Raw genomic sequence first — 17,132 nt, forward strand, 5'->3', positions numbered from 1 at the left:
CTCTCCTTCATATTGGAGCATATGTCTGTAAACATCTAAAATATGTGGTAATAAAGAAAAGGCACAGTGATACAAAATTGGCCAACCCAGCTTTGACAATGCCGACATCTGTTTGCTCTCTGGAAGACTGGAGATACATTAAATGATTGTGTATTCAACAAAAATTGTTTGGCATCTCTTTACCTGTAACCATCAAAGCAAGATTAATGTTCGAACAAAGTGTGGCAGAACACCAGAAAGAGTTGATTCTCATCGTCTAACGTCTCCCTCGGTTCCATTGTCTTAATGATGTTCACTGCTGTAAATGTCAATATCAAGGAAGGTTGATTTCAGTCACCCCCAGGCTTTGCTAATCAGCTTAGCATTCTCTCGCTCCCACTTGTAGAGTGCGACTTATATCTGATTATGTCAGGTCACTCATCCAGATGGAACCACGCTCAGCCACACACCTGCCCCACCCTTCTACACACCTGGCCTCTGACCTCCAGCTCTGTTCCCTTGGCAACCTCTTCTGTGGTGATGAGGGGCAAGGATGGAGGTGGAGAGAACCCAGGGGGAGGTATCTGGGTTTGCTATTCCAAGCCAAGTGAGCTTGCGTTTTCAGCGCTTGCCCCTCATCTTTCTTTGTCTGTGATTGTGTACTCTTGTTATTTCTCTGTTGCTTCTCTCTGTTGACTTGTTCCTCTGTCTGTTTTCTCTGTTGAAATGCCAGACAGATGGCGTACACACCCTAGATTTGTCTTCAGTTGGAAGACACAAATAAACTTGGGGAAGCAAGTGCTGATTATATACCTGTCAACATTTGCATTTGAGAAAAGGGGGCATTTTCCGGTAACCAAGCAAAATTCTGGGCTTTAACAGCACCAATGTTTTAAGTAACAATGTATCCAAATGTTTTTTTTTTCCCAACTTTTCCTTCTTAGACCTTCACTGAGTTCCTTAGACTTTCCCATTGTGCCTGTGAATATTCTTAAAAAGAGAGGGATGTCAAACAAAGAGACACTACCGGCTGCAGTCAATCATGATCACTAACAAGAAGTTAATAGTTGTCAAGTTAAAATAGTATTAATATAAATACACTTTTGTGTAAATTAGATCAAATCTAAAGTCAATTGAAACTTCTGTTAATATATAGAGTAATAAAATATTGTTGTGTAATAATTCCAGTTTGGAAAAAACATGGTTCTCAATAAGGGCCCTAAATTAATATGACACTCTTGCCTAGGATGAGTGGATGTAAACTTGAGAAATTGTATGTAAACTGAGAAATTTGAGGTTCACTTAACAGAGATGTGTTGACTGGGTAAATATTGAATTTAGCTTGGCAGACTCTTCTCCTAGCTTGCTATGGGCCGATGCTCAATTTTTCAGGTGGACAGCTTTTCTGGAAGTTATTTAGTAAACAGCTCTCATATGTTCTGCTTTGTTACAACCCATACAAGTACATTCATGAAGAGCAACTAAGGGATGTCAAAAAATGTGTTCTTTCATATGTCCTGTCAGAAATAGTCTGCATTTTAGTGTGTATGACAAGGACATGACAAAGACATTGAATGGCTTTGTTTTTGCAAAACTACGTACAAAAATGATGAGACTTACTTGTTATTATTTGTGGTAATATTGATTGGGTATTACTTTACATTTCAATCAATGTGATTTTTTCCATTTTAAGAGTAGTAATAGTAATTACTAATTTTAATATATAGTGGAACCTCAGTTTGCATACGCCCCGGTTTGCATGTTTTTAGTTTTCAAAAATTTAAGCCAAAATTTTACCTCGACTTGTGTACATTTTCCAGACCGTGTACAATATTGTGCGCGGCTTGTCATGTTGTTAATACACTGCATGAGTGCAACTTTGTTCTTAATGTATTTTTCATCATATAACGTCCTTGTTAGCATCCTTAGCTTGCTAACAAAATGGCAACTGGAACTGCAAGATAACGGGTGGAGGCTGGAGGCGAGTCCGGATGTAGTGTAATTATAGACTTTGAGAGTAGCTGAGATAAAATATTTGTTATTTTATTTTGAAGAAGTGATGGCCAGTTTTAAATGAGCAAACTAAGAATCAACTTTATTTGTAGTTCTAAACGTAATGAAGGTGTTTTTGCTAACTTTTTTGTCTCTCCTGCGAAGTTATGTTTTTTTCCTACAGCATCTGTCAGAAGCAGATAATATGCAAATTAGTCAATGAAGTCATACAGTGACTTCTAGGACAGCCAATAGCTAGTTTTCTTACTGAGGATTTGGTAAGAGTGCTCTGGAAGCCACAGAGTCAGTAAACTGTAGAAAAATTACTGACAAACTTTAAAATAACTTTTTTTTAAACTAAAACTAAAATTAACGTGTTTCAATAGTTTTCACACCATTTTTTGTAAGTTGCAAAGAAAAGCATATTTCTACAGACGTATAAACATGATGTACTCACTCGGACAAATACTGCCAAGGTTAAAATCTCAATTGCAAATGTGAACTTTGCATAAGTCTTATAAAGGTAGCGTTGATTCAGCCTGGTTATTGTTTTTCCACTCAAGTAAAGCAAAGCTGAGAAAATTCCTGAGTAAATATAAACTTTGCTTAAGTACTTATATGGCTGTTTTCTGTCCCATATGGCAGCCAAAGGCACAGAGCCTCAGGGGGAATACTAAGCAGCTCTACTAAGCCCCTGTTCTCATCTAGCAGACAAAGAGACAGCTCTTCAAAGCCACATAGGCCTTTAAACAGTTAACTGCAGCCAGCACTCTTGAAAGTGACAGTGTCGGAGAATACATTGCCAACTATACCCTCAAATTATCCAGGCTCTTGTATTGCCAAAATAACTGAAAACTGACTTTGATCATTACTATGATCTTAACTATGTTCTGCCTGTTTTTATAGACTCACTTTCAGTGTTGCGTACCATCACTGCAGACGTCACACATACAGTAGGTCACTGCTGTCCGCAGGGTTTACGTTCCAAATGACGCACCCATCTCTTACAGTTATGAGACACACTTTAAGTTCAGTTTTACACAACAATTTCAGGCATACAGTATTATTGCACTTACAAAATGTGCCATCACACAACATCACATCAAGTCAAACTGTCTTCCTTTTGGAGTGAACTGGCTTGTGAGACAATACGCTCTGCAAGATTCATAGTTGCAGCACTCATTTTCTCCTGCACATAGTGCAATCAAATCCATTTCTAGTTATCATAAAAAAAATTATTATTATAGCGGTACCTTCATTTTTGTTAATCCGTTACAAACAGTCTGGCGAAAACCCTCAAAAAAGATGAATGATAAAACGTTAACCTTAACTTGAAGACGGGATTCTTGACACGACTGTTCCCAAAGACACGATGTGGTAGCGAGATAAACCACGACCATCTTCCTGTTTTTCCATGAGTTGTTTCTTGAATTCAGTAGTGTTTCACACCTCAATAACCTAAGTCCAGAGTCAACCAGTGATGACATCACAGAGGGGCGATAGAGCTGGGGGACAATGACTTGAGAGGCGTTGAGAGCACGCTAACAGGCACGTTTTGTAATAAATACACTTCACGGACACAGTTGGACTCACCTAGTGTATTAATAACACGACAAGACTGAGTCACCAACGTGTGGGGTTCTTTGATTGGGCACTCGATTCCGCATAATGAAACGCATGCGGACTGACTAGTTAAGTAGGCGCAATGTTTGACTGTACGATAACCGTGTACAAAGACAGAGACATCTTTTTGGCAATAATTTTAGATGAAAAGCGAATCCTACGAAAACCGGGGCATTCCAAAACAAAGGTACAACTGTATTTACAATTTAAAACAAAGAAGCGAAGTTGCAAACACCAAACCGCGAATAGGCAGGCATCTACTGTACCATGTATGAAAATAATCTATGACCAGCAGCAACCTACAGTAAACCTTGGATGACCCTGCATTTTTAAACTTTCCAATCATTCATGAAGGGTTTTGAAGAATACCTGAAACTACATTATCCAAAAAATTTGGCATTTTTGTTGGAATGTTGAGGGCATCATGGGCAATGCAGGCTTACACACACATACGCACACACATGTAAGCATCAGATGTTACTGATGGTTACAAGTACAGTACAAGTAAAATGGCTGTGAGCTGCAGATGTTTTATGTTGACTTTTAAAAGCCTTTATGGTGTGTGTGGGGCATAAGGTATCGCATTTTTCAGGAAGTATTAACAGCGGTTTCTGTTTTTGTTTTTTAATGAAATGTATGGATGCATAATGTATGCGTCAACTTGTTGAAAAAAAATATAATGTGTTGCATTTGTCTGACAGGGCCATCTCTTCCTGAGCACAATAATTACCTTGTTAATATATTAGTGTGCAGAATTGATTACCTGGCTAATCCGATCATAGAGGCTGCAATTGATCCCTCGGCAAGCAGGGCCACAATAAGCACTTTGAGCAAAGAGACGCTCAATAGCTCTTTCACAATTGGCTCTCTCACAGCTTAATTGGCTAAAATAAGCCAAACATTTTGCTTTCACTCTCAACGTGAGATCAATGGAGGAAATGAGGACTGAATTCCGATGACTTTCTTAACAAGCTCAACTTCGTGTTTTCTTCCTTTATCTCACCAAACTACCCATCCCCCCACGTGTCCGGTGTCTCGTCATATTCATTTATCAGTGATTGGTTTTGAAATATTTCCTTTTACTTATGTGAAGTGAAGGTAATATGATGTACGGTCAAGACAAAGGCTAGAGCGTATTTCATATTGTTTGGTGTGCCTATCAACAATTGCATTTTAAAATAAGGGACATTTTCTGGAAAATGAGGGAAATTACCATTAGCACCTGCACTACTGGAGAGGATTTGTTTTGTTTTGTTAAAATACAGGAAATTTACATGATTTAAATGGGATGCTGACGGAAAAGAAGAGCAAAACAAGGGAGAATCCCAGGAAAGTTGACAGAAGATTTGTGTTGTCTACGCAGTTACTGCTGTTGAAAATTCTTGTGGAAAGACCAGAATTTCTCTTGTTTTTCCTCATTTTCCAAAATATTTCCCTTATTTTCAAATGTAAATAAAAAAATCTAAATATTTAACTTATTTTCTTAATTACATTATTATTCAGAGGTAAATATTATTTTTTTATTATTATTTCATTCAATTCAAAGTAGATCAGTGATACAAAACATAAAAAAGTCATATTTTCAAATTAGAAATACATCCATGAACGCTCAATGTAACATACTAGTATATATAATATTACAGACCTTAATTTGTAGTAGTTTAGAAAAAAAAAATCAGGTGGTCGGTGGTATATCCCCCTTAATTTCCCTGTAAGCAGAAATTATTTTTTCAGTTAAAAGTATGCAATTTTGTAAGGATATATTGGACCTTCGTCAAAGAAAGCTTAAACCCAATTGTGAAGATGTCAGCCATGAACAAACATTGCGACAGGCCATTCTACATTCATAGCCGGATTAACCCCACGCATTGCCTCTACTGACGCACAAAACACATGGAATTACCTGAGAAAATTGCTTTCAGAAAAATACAGAGATAAAAAAATATTGTACGGGGAAGAACAATCATTTAATTAAAATGATTAGTAAAAATATTGGAGCTGTATAGTTCTGCTATGGAATAAGCACTTAACAACAAATGGGTTCAAAATAATAATAGAGGTGTTGTTTATTTCTCGTTCTACCCCTTTCTTTCTTATGTATATCTTATAATATCACCCCTCTATCTTTTCTTCCCTGTGAGGCCCATCAGGGGACCAGCTGGTGGTTGTTGGCAGCTGAGGTCCATAAATCAGGCATGGATGTAGAATTCCTTATGCTGCACCAGGATTCACTTTTTGTCAGCCACAGAATAAAGATGTTGCAGAGCAAGAGGTCAAAGCATTTAGAATCCAAGCCCTGCATCCCTCCCCCGACGCACACATCAGCCTACAAGCCAGTCCTGCAAAACCTCCAGAGTAACTTTCTCACCACAGGTAGCATCTCTCTGTTTGTGCCGTCTGTCTGATTGAGGCATAAGGTACAAGTACGGGAGATACAGTTCAGGGGCATGGGGGCCATTTTGGCCCGCAGCTCGTTTTTTAAAATTAAAATTAATGCAATATATTATTAGATAAAACTATTTAAAGCAAAGATAAGTTGTCCATGTTTGTCCATGTTATATTTTATAGTTAAATAATTACAAATTTAAAGATTTTCATAGTCCCTGTGAGTGACTGGCGACCAGACTAGCTTGAAGTCAGCTGGGATAGGCTCCAGCTCAAACAAGACCATAATGACAACAAGTGGTGAATGAATGATTTTTATAGCTAACGCCAGATAAATTGCATATTTTTCACATTATAGTAACCCAGGCGCAGACATTATGCTTGCTCCAGAGCAATAACAAATGTTCTCCACAATATTTAAAACAGTAGGATACTATTAGAAGATGTCCTGCAAGCCTAACAGTGCAAACAAAGACAAGTGGATAAGTCAAAAGCAGTATGCCACCACTGTTCAGTAAAGATGGGAAACCGGGCTACAAGCTACAACTATTCATGCTGCACTTCAGCCGATAAGGAACTTTCATTTCTGAAAAATAAAATAACAATTCAGACTGTTCGAACTGTTAGTGTTGTGCTTGTCTGCACTTCGCTACAAAGAAACACTGTAAACTACTATATATTATTTTTGTATGTATTTATTTTTATTTGAGAATTTTATTTATTAGTGGATTACCTACAGTACTTAAAGTTTCCATTTTTTATGCTTAATTTTAAAACTCATGAATACGAATTACACAAAAACTGAGCAATTTTATGTGTTACCCAAAATGAACCAAACCGTGACATTAAAACCCACCTGTGCAATATTTCATATGTGAAATCCTGTAACGTAACCATAGTGCAATATTAATATAACTGGGAAATATTGATTTCTTTATTCATTCATACATGGCAGCTAATTTTAGAATACAAGTTCAGGGAAGCCCAGTCCAGGGTGTACCCTGCCTCTTGTCCAAAGTCAGCTGGGATAGGCTCCAGCATACCCTAGTGAGAATAGTGCGACCCGAGTGAGGATAAGTGGCATAGAAGATGGATGGATGGAAATTCAGGGATCTTTTTACATTTTTTTTTACCTTTTTTATTATTTGTCTTTAGTCTTTTATAGTCTTTTACTGTAGAGGTTTTGCACATACTGTAATTTTCTTTGTACTGTGTACAATGACAATAAAGTTTCTGATTCTGATTCTGAGTATTAAGACAGATGGCTATGTTTGGGGTGTATTCCCATTTATTGTACAGCATGAATGAACTCCATGTCCAGAATGGCGGTGTATGGCAGCAGGCTGGAAAAAGCATGCTGAATGTAGAAGTGGTGAGCATGAGTGTAGATGAGCCGGACTGAAGGTATGTGAGAGCGAGTGGTAAAACCATATGACCTCCCATCATCCTGGACAATGTCCTGTCACTTCAGCACTTATATTGCGTATAGGGCTCCTCAATACAGCCACTAGTGGCCACATGAAATATAATTCAGTAAACATAAACAAACACCATCACCTAAATAAACCAAATAAAGCATAAATAAATACAGTCATTACAATTTTCATGTACATTACGTGTACATTTACACATTTCAGCATGCCCGAAAAGGAGTAGAAAGAAGCAGAATTCATTTAATTCTATCCCATCACTGTATTCATTGCTTACAATATTTCATTTGCATACATTTTGTCATTTAAATCTTGTTCACTTCCCTTGTAAAGAAAAAAAAAGTTTTGAAAATAAATAAAATATCAATATGTAGATAGGAGTTTAAAAAATGTGTTCATTATATAGGATTTAAATATAGGATTTAAAACACCATTAAGTCTTCAGTCTGCTGTTAAGAACACTTGTTAAGAAAAATAGAACGTAAATACATAATAGCTAAATAACAGCATACCAATGGCTTTATATGGACGTGAGTGTGGTGTTTCATGTGGGGGCTCTCACATCTAAAATATAAGCTTTTAGAAGTATTTATCCTATCCTCTTTTGCAGTTGTGATACACACAAATCCCAACCCCTATATACAGTTTAGCGCAGCCACACATGTAAACATCTTGAAAGAGCTCACTGTTGTAGCACACCTGCCTCATCCCCATCATGACTTCAGCAACATAATGGAATCCCATGTAGGATTTTTGCTTAATCCACCTTCTGCTTGTTCCTGCATTAGTCTGCGTGTCACTGTGACATGTAGCCGGGCTCCTGCCAGGCTGACCAGGGGGATTGTGTTCACCCGGTATGTATGTGGATGTATATAACACATGCACATGCATCCACCCGCAGGAATTAACAACTGAACAAGGAAGAGCTGACAATATAGGTCAAGGCATGAGGACACAAAGGCCAAAGGCTATGGTGTATCAGTTACTTTCCTTGGTGTTAATGGCCACCACATAATAGTGTATATCCGGACTGTGGTTGAACTATATTGATTAGCAAATGTTTTTCAATGTAACCATTTGATTGGTCTAAAGTTTTAGTTTTTTTGTTTGATATAAATATTATGAGCATTCAAAAAAGTAATCTGAAGTACTTTGTTATGGTAATAATCAAGTAAATATTGTGTTGTTGATTGTGTTGAAGCAAAATATTCAATGAATTAAGTGTAACATTTTTGCAATTACACATTATATTGGTCATACATTTTTTACATTTAAATGTATAACAAAGGATCCTCGGTCATTCCGGATTTAGCACTCGCATCCCTGCAAATTTGCAGATTTTTGGTTAAAAAAAAAGTTATTAATAAGTAAATATATATTTTACATGTATTTTTCCCATTTTTATTATTATTTTTTTCCCCAAATACAAGATATGCTAGCAATAACATGCTAGCAATAACAATCGTTCTGTTTACGTGTCATTTTTCATAACCCGAATATTGTTAATAATAATAATCGCATCTGAACAAGACATTATTGGGCTTTTTTTTGCCAAAAAGCTGCACTCCCTCCAAAGACCAAATGCTTGTCTTTATGTTATATTTTGTTGTCATATGCTGATCAAAACCATTATTAGTATACATATTATCAACAATTGTGCAGGCAAAAGCGGCTTTTGTAAGACTTCTGCCTTTGTGAAACACCATGCCAGACCCAAACAAATCGCACAATCCTTTGCAATATCAGCAATGAGTATGCACAATAACAACTTCATATTCAGAACATTCGAGTTGATACAGGCATATTCCAGGGATCCGAATCTGTTTTTTCCATCCAGCTCTTGAACATCCCTACTAAACTGTATTTTGGTCTTTGCAGAGGAGATATCTGAGATGTTAGTCTTTGTCGTAAAAGATGAGGTGGATATTTTCCTTTGAAGAGGATTAAAAAGCTGAGCTCGTCATGGAGATTATCCTATTAAACCATGGCTGGCCGCGCCCACCCAAGATGGGTGCAGACTGTGGAGCTGTAATCAGTATCCACATTAGGTGGATTCACCACTGAATCATCACTTTTCATAAATTCCAGGAATAATGTAACAAGGGGTCATTTTCACTCAGCAAAATATGGCTTCTAAAAGTTGAGTACAGCATTCTTTTTGTAGTTTTTCTCTTTCTATAAAGCCACAAAGCAAATACAGCAAGCAGTGTCCATCGTGTTGCTTGTCTCACGTGTGAAATGATGTGAGTGTCGAATGGAGAATATACAATACAGTATCTGTGACACTTTTATTATGATCCAGGAGCATCCTTAGCCAGGACTTCAGTCAGACCGACTCGATAGACACTCACAGCTGCTGTTTTTTAGATAACTGCTTCAGAGATTTGATCATAACTCCCTTTTATAAAAGGTGGCCAATGACTGGATGCCTGCTAGAAGTGGGCCATACTAGAAATGTTGGTATTGATACGATGCCAAGTATATATAGCTATCGTATATAGGCAGTGGACATTTTTCGAGACCATTGAACAATTTTGTGATTTTTCCATCTAAGTTGTTGATGATTATAATCACAATAAACACAGGACAAATATTTTAGGCAACCAAAAAAATACATTTGTATCGTCACACTTTTTTTATTAACAATTTAACAATACAGTCCTAATTTGACACTTTGTGGTTTGAATTTTGCAGCGTTTTTTCAAAATATATTCATGAATAAATTATCGCTGGTTTGTGGTTGACTACGGCCCCTTATTAGTTTAAAAAGTTTGCGTATTTAGGCAGGTTTTACGTATTCTTGGCCTAAATTAAGCATTCTCAAGTATAAAAATGGCTAAATGAACAAAAATATAAATATAAGGCATTTAGAAGACGCATTCAAATAGGTAATTTGTAGTATTCTACACTGGTCACTAGGTGTCAGTAACGTTACATTGATGAAACAATAGCCAGCGCAGGAAGTACTCTGTCCAGAAAAAAACAGCAAAAAACTCTCCCAATGCGAACATGTGAGTCTATGTTATGTCATATGTATGTTTAATGTGTCTTATTTTCTGTTATTATGCCTACTATAATTGGTAATACGAGTGTATAGGTGACTATAGCGATGTTATTTCATTTCTCGAGGGCTCTGTTAAAAAACATATTTCGAAGTTTGTAAACAGGTTTTGTATGTTCTTAACTATGAAAATATTCCATTTATAAATAAGGAATCCTACTTTGCGGAAATTCACTTGTCACGGTCGGGTCTGTAGTCAATTAACCACTATAAACGGGGGATTACTGTACACACAAAAATATAAGACAATGTAACAATATCAACTAAATAATGCAATTATGTTCCTATTCCCTTTTATTGCATACATTTGTTCGAGCAAAATAGAATAGAGTTAAACTGCACACTTTGGAGTGGCCTTTTATTGTGGCCAACCTAAGGCCCACCTGTGCACTAATCATGCTGTCTTCATCTTGACATGCCTCACCTTTCAGATGGATAAATGATGAATAATGAATGCTCGCTACCACAGATTGAGACTTATGAACAATATTTGAGAGAGATAGGCCTTCTGGGAGTTTAGCACGTGAAAAATGGGCGCAGAAGAAAAGTGTTGCATTTATATATTTGTTGAGTGTACAAGACAAACACGGGTAATTCAATAATAATAAAAAACAATCATCAATATCAAGAGTCAAAGGAAGGAACTCAGTGTTTATGGCCCCTTCTCATTTGTCATTAAAGGGGGTGTTAAGAGAGTGTTTTATGTTGACTTCTGTTTTTATTCATATGCCAATTAATAATGGGAAAATATTTCACAAATGTTACATAGTCTGTAAACGAGGTTTGTTGATGATAACGGTTTGGAATGGTTGTTTTCAAAGCCTACCAAACCGAAGTTTGTGGTACCACTGTGTACAGCACATGTCTCTCTGACACTCAATAGCTGCCACTTGCACGCCCTGTTGAACGGCAGAGACCTGTGGAAGCTCACAGTTTTTTTTTTTTCTGTGAAATATAGTTTCAAGTGCGTGTGCAGCCATAACACTTAAAACTGTGCTAAGAGTTTGTCACCCATAAAAAGAACGACAATTGCAAGCGAGGCCTGCCAAACAGTCTACACGCATACGGAACACTTCCACACACAGCTGTTAAGTCACTTTTACAAGCCTAAGCAGAGAGGTCAGAGACTACTGAATGTCTGCTTTACATTTTTTTATTTATTTCTTCCCTTGTTATATTTCATATGCACAGTAACAATCAGGTAGTTACAATTAATTTGTGTTGTCACAAACTCAAATAAACAAAAATGCAACGGGTGTATTTGTATGCTTGTATACAGGTCAATCCATATGACTCCAAGCTCCTAACCCTGTCACTGCAGTATGCAAACAGTCTAATAGGAGACTTCGTCCCAATGTCAGGGGGCCAGCTTCCCATGTTGACCCCCTTAACACCTTGAGGACATCCGGCATGAAGTCACTCTTCACAGCGTGCAGAAAGCACACAATCACAGCAAATACCTTGCTCATTCAGTCCGAAGCCAGAATAGTCACACGTGGGGGCTGTGGCATTTTGCATTGTAACCACCTTTTTCCCTCCTAATTTCTATGTTCCCTTGCATTGCTTCCCGCGAGGCTTACTTCCTGCACTCTATGTGTGTATTCTAGCTGCCCCGCGTCCCTCCACAGAGACAAAGTAACTGTATGATTGACAAGACGTCCAGCGTTCAAATGCTCTTGTTTTATAGAATGCAGTTGTTCTATGAAGCATCTACTGTCGGTCAGGGCTCAGGAACCTTTTAGACTAAGTGAGCCATGAAAGCCACATATTTTAAAATGTATTTCCGTGACAGCCATATCATATTTTTTAACATTAAACACAACTAAATGTGTGCATTTTTAAGCAAGACCAACAATTTTAGAACATAATAACTGTCTGAATTTATTCTTGTTAATAACGTTGTTATACTGAAGCTAACCAACAATGAAATATTTCTTACCAGTGACCCGAGTAGGCTACCACGTTGTCCAGTAACAATCAAGTTTTGGTTTCTGACACTGAAAATATCGGAAGGACAGCTGGCATTGACTCTGGACACCCGCATTGCGGTAGAAATGAATGGATGGATTAAAATGCATAGGAACGTTTTATTGTTAACACTGTGATTTCTGTAATGTTTTACTTTAAAATGTCTGCAATTTTTTTATTGAAATAAATACAAAATGATCATGTTGAAAAGATGTCTGACAGCCAGTTGCAGTCATCAGAAGAGCCACGTATGACTCCCGAGCCATAAGTTCACTTCCCCTGGTCTAGGTGCTGAACCAATGCAAAGGGTGAACTCTCTTCCTCCCTGTTTGGAGGAGAGAGACGATGAAAACAGACACACATGCACATGGCAACATTTGGAAGCCGGCAAAATTATTGAGTTGATTTTCGTGTATTGTGTGATTAATTTATTTATATATTATTGTGAGACCTTTTTTTCTGAATGAGAAATCTCGCCACATTTCAGTCTCTCTAGGACAACCCTAATATTTCAGCAAATGTTGCACATTTTTGCCTGAATTAAGCATTTTCAAGCACAAACGTGGAGTAAAATGCAAATACTGTATAAGGCGTTCAGAAGTGTTCAAAGACATGATGATGTGTAATATTCTACACAAGTGATGTTACTGTAATGTTCGGCGAGAAACACAACCACCAGACTTGATTGCCAGAACAGCATATTTTTATTGCAGGTTATTACAGTTATTTCACAACAGGCACAATAATCTCTAATAAAAATCACGGCAAGCTAAAACTGAACTCGATGTCACTTCCTGTCTGCCCCCATTAATCTCCCCTAGCACTGGAACACATTTACAGCAACACACACAAGCACAGGTTTTAATTCATGTCTTAAATGCCTTATTTTCACTTAATATGTCTACTATATTGGGTAATACGAGTGTAAAGGTGACTATAGGTGTATTACTTAATGTCTAGAGGGCTCTAATAATGTTAAAAAGCATATTTAGAAGGTTGTAAACAGGTTTTCTATGCTCTAACTATGAAAATATTCTATTTAGAAATAAGGAATCCTACTTTATGGAAATTCGCTTATCACGGTCGGGTCTGGAACCAATTAACCGCAATAAACAAGGGATTATAATCATTATATTTAGTCACTTCTATTGCAAATGTTGATCCCATATCTTCAAAATGATACTCAACATACTTTGTGCACTGTGGCTTTAACAAAGACTATTCCTTTCGATGAGTACTCTCTAATTACATCTTATCTTGCAGACAGCCTCCGGTTTCAGTCCTTTTGTGCTAAATCCACTTGCATACATTTGAAAATTAATCTCTTTAATGAGATCATTTTGTCAGTTTTATGCCAAAGAGTTTAATTTGCACTGATGTACAGTACCTGTCAGGCAAAATGCAGCACCCAAAGAGGTGAAAACTTTGGGGACAAATAAATAACAAAAAAAGGGAGCTTGTATTACCCAGGAGGGCAGACACAGCCTGGGATGCACAGCATGTTCGGCGGGCAGGTGATGTTCAACATGAGGTTGCGGCAGGTCGGTGCGCAAGCCACGCCTCCTCTCTGCTCAGTGCAACTGTGGTACACTTTACCCTTGGGACACTCCCCAGTATCTGCACTATGAAAGAAAGAGAAGAGAGAAAAAAAAGAAAAAAAAAAAGCAAATGTTGATCCCAAATCAGAGAACGTCAGCATCAAGCTAGCAGGAGGGTTTGGCGGGATAGGAATGAACTGTGAGTGAAAAGTACACATTTTTATGGGTGTGTCAATAACTCTCAGTTTTTCGCCATTTGCTGGTGGTCCTGGGGGGTAATCCCTCCACAAAGCGGGCATCTCCAGTCTATGTCTTTATGTACATGTGTTGTCAAGGCTCTCTCCAGGTCGTGACGAGACTGTGTCTTGCACAATGAGTAGCAATAAGAGAGAGTATTTGCGCAGGTGGATGCCCTGCTGTGAGGACACACATACATCTGCCAGGGTGACAGGACCTATATTTAGGCTGCACAGACGCAAGAGAGAAGTATAACTGATCACACTGGGGTCTGACTTGGGGTAAACTGTTACTTTAAGGATTATGGCTACTTTTGGGAATACTTTGGATCAGTTTTATTTAGATGACATCTCATGTCTGTAACAGTACTTGACATCTCAACATCGTATATCCATCTTCAATTCACTTTGCACACTCTGAGTTCAGAGCAATTTGTGATTTTGTAACGGATAATTGAGAGAAAGCGGCTTCTTTGTGTCTATTTGGATGAGCCTCCAATATATTAATGGGGTTAGTTGCAAACATGAAGGTCTGAATACGACATATGCCGTCTGCTTTACCAGCAATCTGTCGTTGATGGAAGTACACAGGTAAGACACGCACTGTTGCCCCTGATGGAATAAACGGAAAGACAACTCTGGTTATGAGATGAGTTACATCATCATCATATTAGTATCAAAGATTTGAAATGAAATATCCTGCTACATTGTCACGGAATCCAAACATATCTGTTAAAATTGGTGCATGACATGTTTTTCATTTTAAAGGTGGAAAAAGATTGTACAGCTTTTGCTCATTCACACTGGAAGATGGCATCATCTCCATCGCCATGGAAGGTACTGAAGTAGCTGGCTCATTCACACACTCTTATTTGCACTTCTTCACGAGGTCATACTTTATATGTGCTGAGTGTCATTCTATCTTGGGCAAAACTATGCCATAATTTATCCCCTTTACACCAACAAGGGAGTAGCCAGAGGTCAACAAAGTACACAACTTAATGACTTTTGAGTAGAAGTACACATACTCCTTGCAAATATTATTCCAACACAAGTAAAAGCAGCTTAGTCAAACTATTACTTAAAAGTACTGCTCTTGAGCCCTAAATACCCCGGTCATTGTCACTATACTCATGCTATACATATGCTATACATATGCTATGCTATGTATCGTCAGCTAAAAGCAAAACCAATTCTAGGAAAATTCAAACCACAAGCACTTAAATGAGCAAATGTCAAAAACAAATGAACACTCGGAGACCAAAATATGACATTAATGAAGCCCATAAAATCATTCAGTGGAAATATTTCCATGACAAACTTCACCTAGCTTGGAGCTAACGTTAGCCACTTCGACAGTGCAAGTGTTATTCCTCTGGAATGAAGACTACATTGCGGTTCCAACATCACTCCCTCAGTTTATTGTGTCTTTTTACAAATGAATTAATTCATTAATTAATGATCACTGTTTCATGGTTCACTATGGACTATTATTAGTCAAAATATATCGAAAGACAAGTCATATGTAGTATCCTGGTCACTAGGCATTAGCAATGTTGCATTGATGAGACATTACCTTAGATTACATTACCTTAACACTGCATGGAGTCAGCCATAGCATGTCCGACATGATAGAGTAAAAAAAAAGTTCTCCTCCCATTCCGCGTGGAAGTGGTACGTTTTTGGCTCTTACTTTGTCCTTCTTCCCCACTCCATTTGAAACACTTTCTTAAGTTTAGAACTAATAAATTGGAGGCTTAGATTAGTTAGCTCGGTAGCTTGCAATGCTAGCGGCGGCCATCTCTTGTGTCCCTGCAGTGATCCTGTAGCCTGTGCGATGTGGCGTAAAAAAAGAATAATAGGAGTGTAAAGGTGACTATAGTGGTGTTATGTCATGTCTACATGGCTATAATAATGTTAAAAAAAACATATTTAGAAAGTCATAAACAGGTTTTCGATGCTCTAACTACAAAGATATTCCGTTTATTAATATTGAATTCTACTTTGCGGAAATTCACATATCGCAGTCGGGTCCGCAACCAATTAACCGCGATAAATGAGGAACGACTGTAGTGCAAAAAATGGCTGACTGACTATGCTGTGAATGTTGTCTTAACGGTGTTGTTGTGTTCATAACCTTGCTTCATATAAAAGACGAGCCTGTTTTGTGTTAGTCCATTGTTTTGGGGTTACACACTGAAATGCTTTTGACCAGAAACAAAGACGTTTTCCCTACGACAGAGCCATAAAACCTCATGTGTAACTTTGAGACTCCTTTCTTTCTAATAAACCTATGGAACAATTTGAATTTTTTAAGTGGAATCTTGTTTGTATTGGCTGTAAACTTCCAAATGACACGTCACTGTTACATTCGGGGGGAAACAGCAGGCTTTATGAGGACAAACTTCACAACTAAACATGCATAGTTTTTATTTCCTGTCAAACATTAGTCCTATGTGTTTAAATGTTATTATTTACTTAACTTCCTGAAATGAAAAGTGGATCGACACCAATAAATTCTGATTTTGTCTGAAAATGTCACTGGCCTGTGCAGCATTTTATTAGCAACAGGCTATGCACAGATGATAATCTGATGTTGTTTTTTTAATCATTATGCCACAGCATATTTGTAAAGGGGACTTTAAGTTAAAATTCAGATTTTTTTTTCATTGGACAAATATGAAATGCAGTTTTTACCTACCCACTGGCAAAAAAAACCATTCATACAATGTTACATTCATCAATCCATCAAAATATCCAAATACAGGCCACTAATAATTGATTGCACTAAAGGAACTTGCCAAGTGAACACACATCCCAGAGCCTCCGAGTAACTAACACGCTCTTGAGGATGCAGCGCAGTTTTTTCCTCTCCCTTCCTTTGACAAAACCTTAATGAGGAGGATCAGGGATGAAAAAG

This window comes from Dunckerocampus dactyliophorus, chromosome 7, assembly GCF_027744805.1.
Source record: "Dunckerocampus dactyliophorus isolate RoL2022-P2 chromosome 7, RoL_Ddac_1.1, whole genome shotgun sequence".
Classification (NCBI taxonomy): domain Eukaryota; kingdom Metazoa; phylum Chordata; class Actinopteri; order Syngnathiformes; family Syngnathidae; genus Dunckerocampus; species Dunckerocampus dactyliophorus.